Below are 11,027 nucleotides of genomic sequence, written 5' to 3' on the forward strand. Positions count from 1 at the left end.
CATATAAGACGAATAGTAATAAAGAATACTTTAAATTTCATTACCTATACAGATGGAGATTTGCTTTCGTAAAGGGTTTTATTGGTGTGGTCCGTCTCGGAATTAACATCATTTGTTGGACCCCCTAGTTCCGAAAGTTAATGGGTTTTAAGTTTATTTGCTTTTACCTCCATAGTGTGCATGTTTGTTTTATTTATTTTAGAAATTTCATTTTGGAACATTTTGATCTAGGGTTTCTACACCTGCCTAACTAGTGTACCATTTCTCCTCAACCCAGACTGGTTTTTGGAGTTAATTATACAAGTGATCCAGGCCAATGGATCAATGGTGTCCAGTATGTATTTATTGCTATGTTTTTTGTATGTTTTTATCCCTTTGTGTTTTTGTACGGACTGGCTTATATGATCAAATTCCATTCGAGTTGTTTTTGTTTTACTTTGTTGTAGTTTTTAGAAGCATTTTAGTGTAGGTAGTAGATTGGAAGATAATAGGTATATATGTGTGTGAGAATGTGTTGAATGCGTTATTTCTATTGTTATTTTGTTGTGTTAGAAAGATGAATAAGTAAGTATATAATAGTATATACTGCCGTACAAGGATCTCCTTAGGTGTGCCAAAAAAAATAACAAAAAAAAAAATTTCAAATATTAGTATTAAATTAAAATCATAATGTCTGAGATTTTATGTTAAAAATCTTCCCTTCTCCTTTTCATAATGGAGTTGATATATAATGTTAATTCGTTGTGTATTTTCTTGTCGTTGATGTTATTTGTAAATAAAAATTGTGAATCATTTACTGTTATATATTTAGTTGTGATTTTATTTTTTTAAAGTAGTCTTTCTGCATAATGTTTAGGACATCGTAATATCAGGTGTCCCTTTGAATCTATATGCTTTATACATAGTCTACAGGGTGGTACCGCATGTATTATATGTCTAACAAAAGCTGTCTCACCTGTCATCCAGCTTTTGTGTAGGTATAAAATTAGTCTACCTTGTATAGAGGGTGGTTTTATCCCTGCAAAGTTTTTCCATATTAATGTCCAATTTAAGTTTAGGTATTTTAGTTATATTAATTGTTTGTCTTGACATACTATATCGTTTAGAGTTTTATATATGTTCATTTTTTATCCCATATATTTTGATTATCTCTATATTTGTATAGTAGTTCAGTTATTCTTTTACATCTTCCAGGTGGTTTTAGTAGTTTAGTTAATAAATTGATTTTATATATTGAATCGTTGAAGCGACATAGATAGCCATATGTGTGTATATATATATATATATATATATATATATATATATATATATATATATATATATATATATATATATATATATATATATATATATGTCTCCCATGGTAGTTGGGGTGTATTATTCAAATATTTAAACCTATTTGTAATGTTAGTTTTCTGTATTAAGCTTAAATTATGTATGGCTAATCCTCTTTTGTCTTTAGGTCTGCATATATGCTGTTTTTAAATAGTGGATTTTATTATCCCAGATAAAGCTCAGTATTCGCCTTTCTATATTGTTAATCATGGCTTCAGTTACTTGTATCGTGCTCATTGTGTAATGCAACTGACTATACATGTAGGTTTTAGCTACCTGTACTCGGTCCATGAGGTTAATCCCTTTGTGCAAGCAAGTTTCTGTTTGTGCTTTTCTAACTTAATTAGTAACTCACGATAGTTGTTGTGAGTAGAGTTCATTCCAAAATAAATTCCAAGTGCTTTTACTTGTTTTTTAATTTTTTAATTGGGGTAATCCATGGTGATTACTTCGCCAGTTTCCTATTAATACAATTTCTTCTTTATCATGATTGATCGCTGAACCAGATGCTTTTCCAAATTTTGTGAATTAATATTGTAGATGTTTGAAAGAAAATCCCTCTCTGGCAAAATTGGTGCAGTCGTTTGCATGTATTATAGTTTTAAATTCTTTTTTCAAATTTGGTATTTTTATTCCCTGAATATTGTTGTTTTGGTTGATATTTATTCTCAGGGATTATATTGCTATTACATATAGCAGCATAGACAAAGGGCAGCCCTGTCTGACTGATCTTTTTATATTAATTTCCTTAATAAGCGCTCCATTTACTATTATTTTAGAGGTGATATCCGTTTACAAAGCTTTGATCCAGTTTATCAAATTTTGGCCGAAGCCACATGTTTCTAATGATTTAAAAATAAAATTATGTTCTATGCGATCGAACGCATTTTCTTGGATCAAACATATACATTACTCCCTTTTCTCCTTTAGCATTTAATAGATTTACTATTTCATTAATTGATAGAGTATTATTCGTAATATTTCTACCCTCCCCCCCCCCCAGCTCTGGTTTATATCTTTTATCTTGTTTAAACGATTTCGTATTCTATTGGTTATGATTTTGATTTTGCTAAAGATTTTATAGTCGTTATTTAGCAAGGTTATCGGTCTCCAGTTTTGTATCAATTCTTTGTCTCCCTTCCCTTTATAGATTAAAATAATAATTCCCTCCCTTAGTGTTTTCCGCATATCCCCTTTTAACAGTATATTGTTATATAATAGTTCTAAAAAAAAATCAACTAATTCGTATTTAAATGTAATATAGAAGTCCGAGCTTACGCCGTCGGACCCTAGTGATTTCTCTTTTTGAAGGATATTAATTGCTTCTAAGATTTCTTTATCGATGATAAAGTTTTCGCATATCTCCTTATCTTCTGTAGTAATTTGCTTCTAATTAGTCTTTTTTATATAACTAATTATTATTTCCATGTTGATATTCCCTGTGTAATCTCTTTCAATTTTCTCCCATTTATTGATTATTTCATTATCTGATTTTGTTAATGGCCTTATAGATGTCATTCTTTCTAAATATTTTTCCTTTAGAGATTGTTGTTGAAGTTGTTTTGTCTTACTATGATATTTCATAATTTGTTTAATTTCACTTTTGATTGTTTCCCAGTCTTTCATTATGTCCCCCGTATACTTTTCCTTGAAAATCTTGCGGTATGTGCGAACAGTGCTCACATACAGATCATCCATCCTGCATGAGAGCACTGTTCATTTTCCACACTCCCTGTCCCCATTGTGTAATGTTCGGAATAGTTATTTCAAGTAATACTAATTTATGATCTGCTATTTTGTCTTGTCGAATTTCACATTTCTTAATTGCATTTGTCTCGTTTTAAGATATGTAAAATGTATCAATACGACTTTATTTGATTATGGATTTGATATTTAAACGTATATTCCCCCTTATTATTATTTAAAAATATATAAGCGTCTACAATATTATTTGTTTTTATGAAAGTATGGATCCATTTAAATAGTTTTTTTATCATTTTCCGTCAATCTATCACTTTTATCTTCTTCTGTTAGTATCCGATTAAAATCTCCTCCCATTATACAAATTTCTAAAAAAAATTGAGTATAATTATTTATATTTTGAATAAATGTAGTTTTCCTGTTATTTACACCTGGTGGAGCATATATATTAAAGATGTTCCATTTATTTATTTTTAAGCGAATTAGACGTCCTTTTAGTTCGTTAGGTATTTCCATATTTTCAGGGTTCAATTCCTCGGCGGTTTGCCTGATAATTGTAGCCACTCCAGCTCTTATGTCTGTAGGGTGGTTACTAATAAAGATTAGTGCATTTAGTTCTTCCTCTAATATTTTCATAATGTGTTCCGGCATTCCGTGAGTTTCTTGTATTAATATTATATCATAGTTTTTAGTTTGTGCTATGATATCATCTGCTTTATTATTTATAGCATTAGTGTTCATAATCAGGATTGGCAGGTTTGATTCCTCCATCTTGACTATGGGCTAGTCGTTAAGTTTTTATTTTGGGTTATTAGGTTCTAGTTTACATAATCGTTATTTGGTTATTTGCAATTTTGCTTGTGGTTAGTTATTTTTGCCCTGTATTCTTTGATGCTGATTGTTCTTCTTTAACTTCTCTATTGAGACTGACTGTTCGTCTTGTTTGCTCTGTTTCTTTTGTTTCTTTTCTGGATTTTTTTGTCTCTTTTTCCTGGTGATCTAAATTTGTCATTAGTCTCTTCTTCTGACAGTGTTCTGGGCGTTGATGTTGTCTTTTTTCTTTTTTGTGTTATTGTTGGTGTTGCAGGCTCTTTTCTTGGTTGAGTTGTTGTTGTTACCATTTGTTGCTCCATTGAAGTGTACGTGTCCATTGTCTCATCAATAGTCTATATATCTGGACATGTCATTATTTTGTCAAGAGTTTGCTCCAAAGTTTGTGGTGTTGCTGATTTTTTGCGTCTCTTCGATTACATTGAAGGGGGCTATCTGTCTCTTTATCAGTTTTACTTGCTGCTTCTTTCTTTGTATTTGTCTGTTTCTAGCTCTTGCCCTTTTCTTTTCTAGTGTCATTTTGAGTTTGTATACCTTGTTCAGGTTCTGTTACTTGTACTAGAATCTTTTCTGTCACTGTATCTGTTCCCTTGGGTACTAAACTGGACAGTGCTTCAGCATATGATTTTGGGGCTGTGTTAATCTCTGTATCCTGCGTTGGTGCTTGTTTCTTGCATTCTCTCAGTAGTTGTCAGTATTCCCACATTTGTAGCATTGCCGGTCGTATTGGCATACTTTATACCACGATTTTTTTTATAAGAAAATCCATTATGTAGAAAAAGGGTGGCAGCTTCTTTACGTCTTCCGGGGTGAGTCTCGCTATCCTCACTTCTCACTCCTGTGTATACTGAGGGGAATCCCTAGTATGTGGCCATTTGTGCAGTAGTGATTTTGATGCCGTACTTATTTGCAGTATGTTCGATTGATCAAGAGCGGCAGGGCATAGATCTTCACTGGCTTGCCTCTGAACTAGATTGTCTGATCATTGTCATATAGTGGCTTTCCTCCTTTTGCGAAGAGGAATTATAGCCCTCTGCCACCATTCTGTAGTCCTTTGATGTCGCTAGTTTGTGTTCCCTTGCCTATTAGGTACTGCAGGATCTCGGCTGGGCGCGGCCTTCCTGCCTCATTAAAGCTTGTAAGGTCCAACACCTGGCACACTGGTGATCCATATGCAAGTATTAGTCTTCCACTGTCTGAATTCTTTAGATCTGTGGGAAAGTAATTTTTCATCTTTCCTCCAGTTTGTTCTTTAGTTGGCATTGCCAATTTGGGCTGTAAAAACTACCCACTTAATTTGATAGGTGCTAAACACCCTTAAACTTCCAAAATGCAAAACAAAAGACCCAAAATAATAACAAAAATGTACACAGTATAAATAATGGCACCTTACAAAATAACAATGAATAACATAATAAATGTTTTTTGATGTGGTCCGTCTCAGAATTAACATCATTTGACGGAACCCCTAGTTCCCAAAGTTAAAAGGTTTTTATGTTTATTTGTTTTTCCCTCCATAGTGTGTATGTTTGTTTTATTTATTTTAGAAATATCATTTTGAAAGATTTTGATCTAGGGTTGCTACACCTGTCTAACTAGCTTCCTGACAAGACTCTTCGTAATGTTATTTGTTTATAGAGAATTTGTTCTATATGTATACCAGCTGTGACAGATATGCGCAGCTAAGTACTTAGGTTTTTCGCTGCAGGCAATTTGCACGTACAGCATGGTCTGACTTTCGCTCAGTATTTCGAAATAACTAGAGCCGAAAAAATATACCACCCTCGAGTGATGCTGTACGCGGCAACGAAACCGGAGTACATTTTTTGACAACATATACCTATTGATATAATTCATATACAATTCAGTGACACCAAGTTTGAGTGGGATGCTGTGGATCCATATATAAAGGTGAAGAGGCATATATTAGAAACTTACTGCCTTTGAACCAGCGTAATCTTCAAGACTATGGCTACACACTAAGAGGCTTTACACTCCAGACATATAAAGGGTAGGACAGATGATAGTTTCTTGCTATACGACTTCAAAGAATCATCTCAGACTTTGCCTTATCTAAGAAAAGACTCGTTTACATAGTGTGTATATGTTTGTGTGGATAATGATTTTTGGTATTGTACCTCGAACGAGGGTCCAATAGATTTCAAAGCAGGTACACATTCTCAGATTCAGAAAACACGCATTCATTCACTTAGGATATATTTTTAGCATGTAGAAATTTACAGCAAGAGGAAATAAAATGTAACCTATTCTATGGCACAGTAAGAGGTTTAGCACTGATATCAGAAATTTGTTAAAACAATGTAAACGTATTGTTTGTGCATCGAGCAATACGTACATGACCTTCCAATGACAAGTCATTAGTACTAGCCTTTGAAACGTAAACACGTCTTATACAATGTGACGCATATAGTTTAGAGTCAATGCCTCCTCTCACCGCAATATTTGTCAACAAATAGGAATTGTGGTCCATGTTACATGTTACAGATCCGTAGAGCTTCACATAACGCATGGAGAACTGTGCATTCTCTTTAAGAAACATAAATGTTATTCTCAAAAACGCCTTTAAGAGACGTAAGACATATGACATGCTAGCACAGGTACGTCATCTATTACCATGTACATGCACTTAGATCATAAGTGTTGTCTTTTATGGTGTCAAGATTTGTTTCTTACTAGCAAAACTTTCAACTGCGTCCCAATTCTAATAACGCGTATGTTGATCTCAAATTTCAAAGGTGATATTATGCTAAAGTTCGTGTCAAAAGCTTTGCGGCTATTTTCTGAGAGGAAGCTGAACTTTAAAAACAACCTATCATGTTATGGGTCACATATTTGACTTAACCATCACCATCAATGCCTCGTTAATTACGTAGGCATCCACACGATAATCTTCACATTCTACAGATTAAACAATTACCCTTAAATCAATACCAACAATGCCTAAATACAAGTCTTGCATCACCATCAAAATGATAGCGGAATAATGATCTTAAATAGACTGGGACTACATTCCTGAATACTGAACAGGGTGTAATAATTGTCAACCTTGTTGAAAGACTGCTTTCATAATTCTTTCATATGTCTGGGCAACATTCCTGACAAAAGAATCAATTACCCTTCATTGATATGAATATGGTGGTGCATAATGGGGCACAATGAATCCCATTTGGTAAGCAAATATATTGGAACAATTGTTCCCGCCATTTAAATCTCAAACATTTTATGCTCCTTAGTTTTTTTGAAAGAGTAATATACATTCTTCCAATCAACAGATGACATGAAGCAATTTAAAGTAAATAGCTTGCGATAAGTTTCTAAGTGTCCATGTTTAAATGGCGATATTTGATATATCCATTAAAATATTACCAATTAAGAATGACTCTAACTTCACCGTTCTTTCTAGTCCCCCAAAAATCTTAGTTCAATAAATTATCTCTGTTCTGCTTTACAAGTGTATGACATAACACTAAACTGTATAATGTTTATTCTTGATCAATAACGGACATTCATATTCACTAAAGTTAACTGGCTTTTTAATACTATCATTGAGCAGGCGGAATACCATTTTGCAACTCTGTTCGGTCCTTTAAGTAGTGTATAAAACGTTTTTGTCACGTGTTATTTCTTACCATGGTTTTATAAAATACTTTATAAAAGAAATCTGCCTGAGAAATGACCCTGTGCATAACGGATTGTTTTGTCGCGGCATTGAAATCCTTTGATGTTACTGCTGCAGCGGACATTGATCTCTGCATAGGCCCTGACATGATACCTGTACTCTGTTTTTACATCTCTTGCCGAGAAAAAATAGCTCATCTCTGCCTCTGTATATGGTTTGTGGTTTTGTGACATTGACGCCATTTTACAGCATAGGATAACTGTTGCGTAGTCCCACTGACTGTATTTTCAATTACGATCATTCGAATGTTTTGTTTTTGGACAGATTATTTACGGATTATCGAGGCAGTTTATTAGAGATTCTACTTTCTTTGAACCAAGGTGTCTACTGTTGTAAATGGCTAGATCCGTTTCCTAACTTACTATCGGCATGTGTCTGGCTACATACTGTACAGTGGCTTCATGAAGTGAACATACCTCACATAAGTTTCAAGTAAAAGACGAACTGGTAAGACCAAAGTCACAAATATATCTATAGCTTTATTTATTACACAATACGTCAAAACGTCACGCCATAAACGTCCTTTGAGATATTTCACAAGGACGAATTTAAGTAATTAAACACTTTACTCCAGATATTGATTTCCGGATCCGGAACGCGGATTCCGGATTAACGAGGCAATACACACATGCACTTATATATATATATATATATATATATATATATATATATATATATATATATATATATATATATATATGATGTGGATGTGGGTGTAATATATTGAACTGAAAAGGTGGCTGCCTTGCTCTGGATAATTCATGACCATTATTAACTTTCCATAATAAGAGTATAAATAACTTAAGAACTTTACATTTTAAGGAATATGACACTGTCAGATGTTGATCACGTGATTATTGGCAGATCAGAAGTCATAGCTAGAGTATTCGGACAAACTGGGACCAACGCAAATCACAAACCATACAACTCTTTAAGACAGAAACTTTCACATGTGAAGGAGAAAACAGAGAATTTGAAAAAAGTTGTATGGTTTATTATATCAAATGTAATGAAATTTTGAGAATGACTTCATCGGAGAAACAAATAGAATGTTAGAAACAAGGATTAAGGATCACATTAGTTTGAGAGTCATCGGTCATACATGAACATAAATCGTTCCTAGTCACATCAATGGCATCGGATCAGAGGATAACATATGGAAAAGAAAGGTGAAGTAGGCCATCTAAATACGACAGCGAAGGTCAACATTAAACAGTCTCCTCGTATCACGTGATCATTATAGGTCGCGTGATCAGCATGATGAAGGTAATATTGCCGAAAATTTCGTATTCTTAACATATTTATGATCTACGTATGGTAAATGACTAATACATTATAATATGTATTGTCATATGCTACTTGTATTATCATTTATTTTGCATGGTCGAAAGACATGATCAAAATAATAATCAAAATAAATCAATAAAAAATAGGCTGAAATCATCTGGAAACATTATTTTCCAGTCAACAGTTAAAATATATTATTTAAAACTGCCAAAGTAACACGAAGTCACAACATAGTGTACGCCTGAGAACCACAAGTAAAAAGAAAACTTGATGGATGGACATAGCGATATACGGATATGCTGTTAATGGTAACACTACATGCACCACATTATAAATGTGATAAAAAATATTAAGTCCCTCATATATGTACAGCCCTGAAGGTTGCTAGCACAACAAGTGTATTTCTAGAAATCTTCGTGGTCAAATCAAGCTAAACACTTCCAGTATCTAAGACTCGCACGTCATTGCTCATGTACTGTGCTTGTATGATGTTTAGTATGTTTTGTATCTATATAGATCATAGGCAAGAGGATAATTAGTGTAAACATTGTGATCTTGAACCCAAGGTCAAACTGGTGATTGAGCATATCGCAGAATTACCTTTGCGATATTACTGATATGCCGATTTACCGCCGTCTTTTGTTTTCGGTGAACCGTACCAGGGAAATTTTTCTCTGTACCGGTACTTTGGACAATTCCGTAAGTAATGAATGTACGGAAATTACAATGTAATATTTTAGGAATTCAAGGAAATTTATAGAATGTTTTCGTTTTTCATGACAAAATAATTCTAAATTATTATTATTATTATTATTATTATTATTATTGGAAAAAAGTTCTAATATTATTAGCAAATTAATTTCAAATATTACAAATATAGTTATCCCCCATTAGTCACATCTTTGACACGTGTCAATAATGTCAATTGGTGGACATATGTTATAAAAATATTAGAGCCAAATACAACTTCTGGACAAATATCGGATTAAAATAAATAATTTATTTTCATTATTTAATAGCGTATGCTAACGTGTTAAGTGCACGTATACCTGTGGTAATGCTAATCATTCAAAGATTTGAGGACAGCACTTGTTTACATAATTTCAAGTCCACTGAATATATTTTCTCGTTTGTTGACGTGTTTTGTGCTTACTGCCCTCTCGGATGAATATCTTACCCTGGTATTGGCATGCCACTCAAAGCCTACATGCCTAATCTATAACAGTGTAGGTGTCAACACTTCTTATTTTTATCAACATGATCTCTAATGTTAGCGCAATGTATTTCATGGGGTGTCAACTAAATTGTTTGATTACCAACATTAGTTACAGATTTTAGATTACAGCTTGTTCAACAATTAACACACACATAAAAAATTCAAGTACTTAAAGTACTAATCATTCATTTAAGGGGGGTCTGGGAAGGTTGTACTATCTGTCCGCTGCAATTTTATTATGAGCCGAGATAGTTTGTGTGTCATTATTATTATTAGTAGTAGTAGTATTAGTAGTAGTAGTATTAATAAATTATAACGAATATAATCGATTAAAATTTGCTTTAGATCACGGCAAGATATTATTTTTTCTATTCATCGAAGGACATTTAAAAAGAAAATATCAGGCCACAGACCAAGAAATTTAAATTATTGTTCCCTAATCCATACAATATTCATAACATATCTGCGGTTTACCATGGTAGATACCGTGGTATGTTCGGAAATACCTCGGTGCACAAGTGTTTGTGGTACCCAGCTCTAAAAATGAGAATCCCTAGTCAAACAGAGTATATCAACATGGCTTAGGTCGCATAAGCACATGAAAAATTCGAGAATCAAAAATTGTAATGAAAATCTTATATGACTGCGACCTTGAAACCGATGTCAAAGGGCCAAGTGAGCATGTCGCCGATTAAGTAGTCATTACTAGACAATGATTCATCCGAAGTATAATCAATATAATCCGTCTATTGATTTAGGAATTAATTAGCAAAGGAACTGACACACAAATATCGTGGCAGTATGACACTGAGCACAAAGTGGAAAGGGTGAGAAAATATAGTACTGACTAAATTATTTTTGCTTATTAACTGTTCATGACATGCATGAAAAGAAATACATAAAGGGATTTATGACATACATGCATATGAAAAAGGCAAGCTAAAACCTTAGCAAAAC

This window comes from Sinohyriopsis cumingii, chromosome 12, assembly GCF_028554795.1.
Source record: "Sinohyriopsis cumingii isolate HCF-2022 chromosome 12, ASM2855479v2, whole genome shotgun sequence".
NCBI lineage: Eukaryota > Metazoa > Mollusca > Bivalvia > Unionida > Unionidae > Sinohyriopsis > Sinohyriopsis cumingii.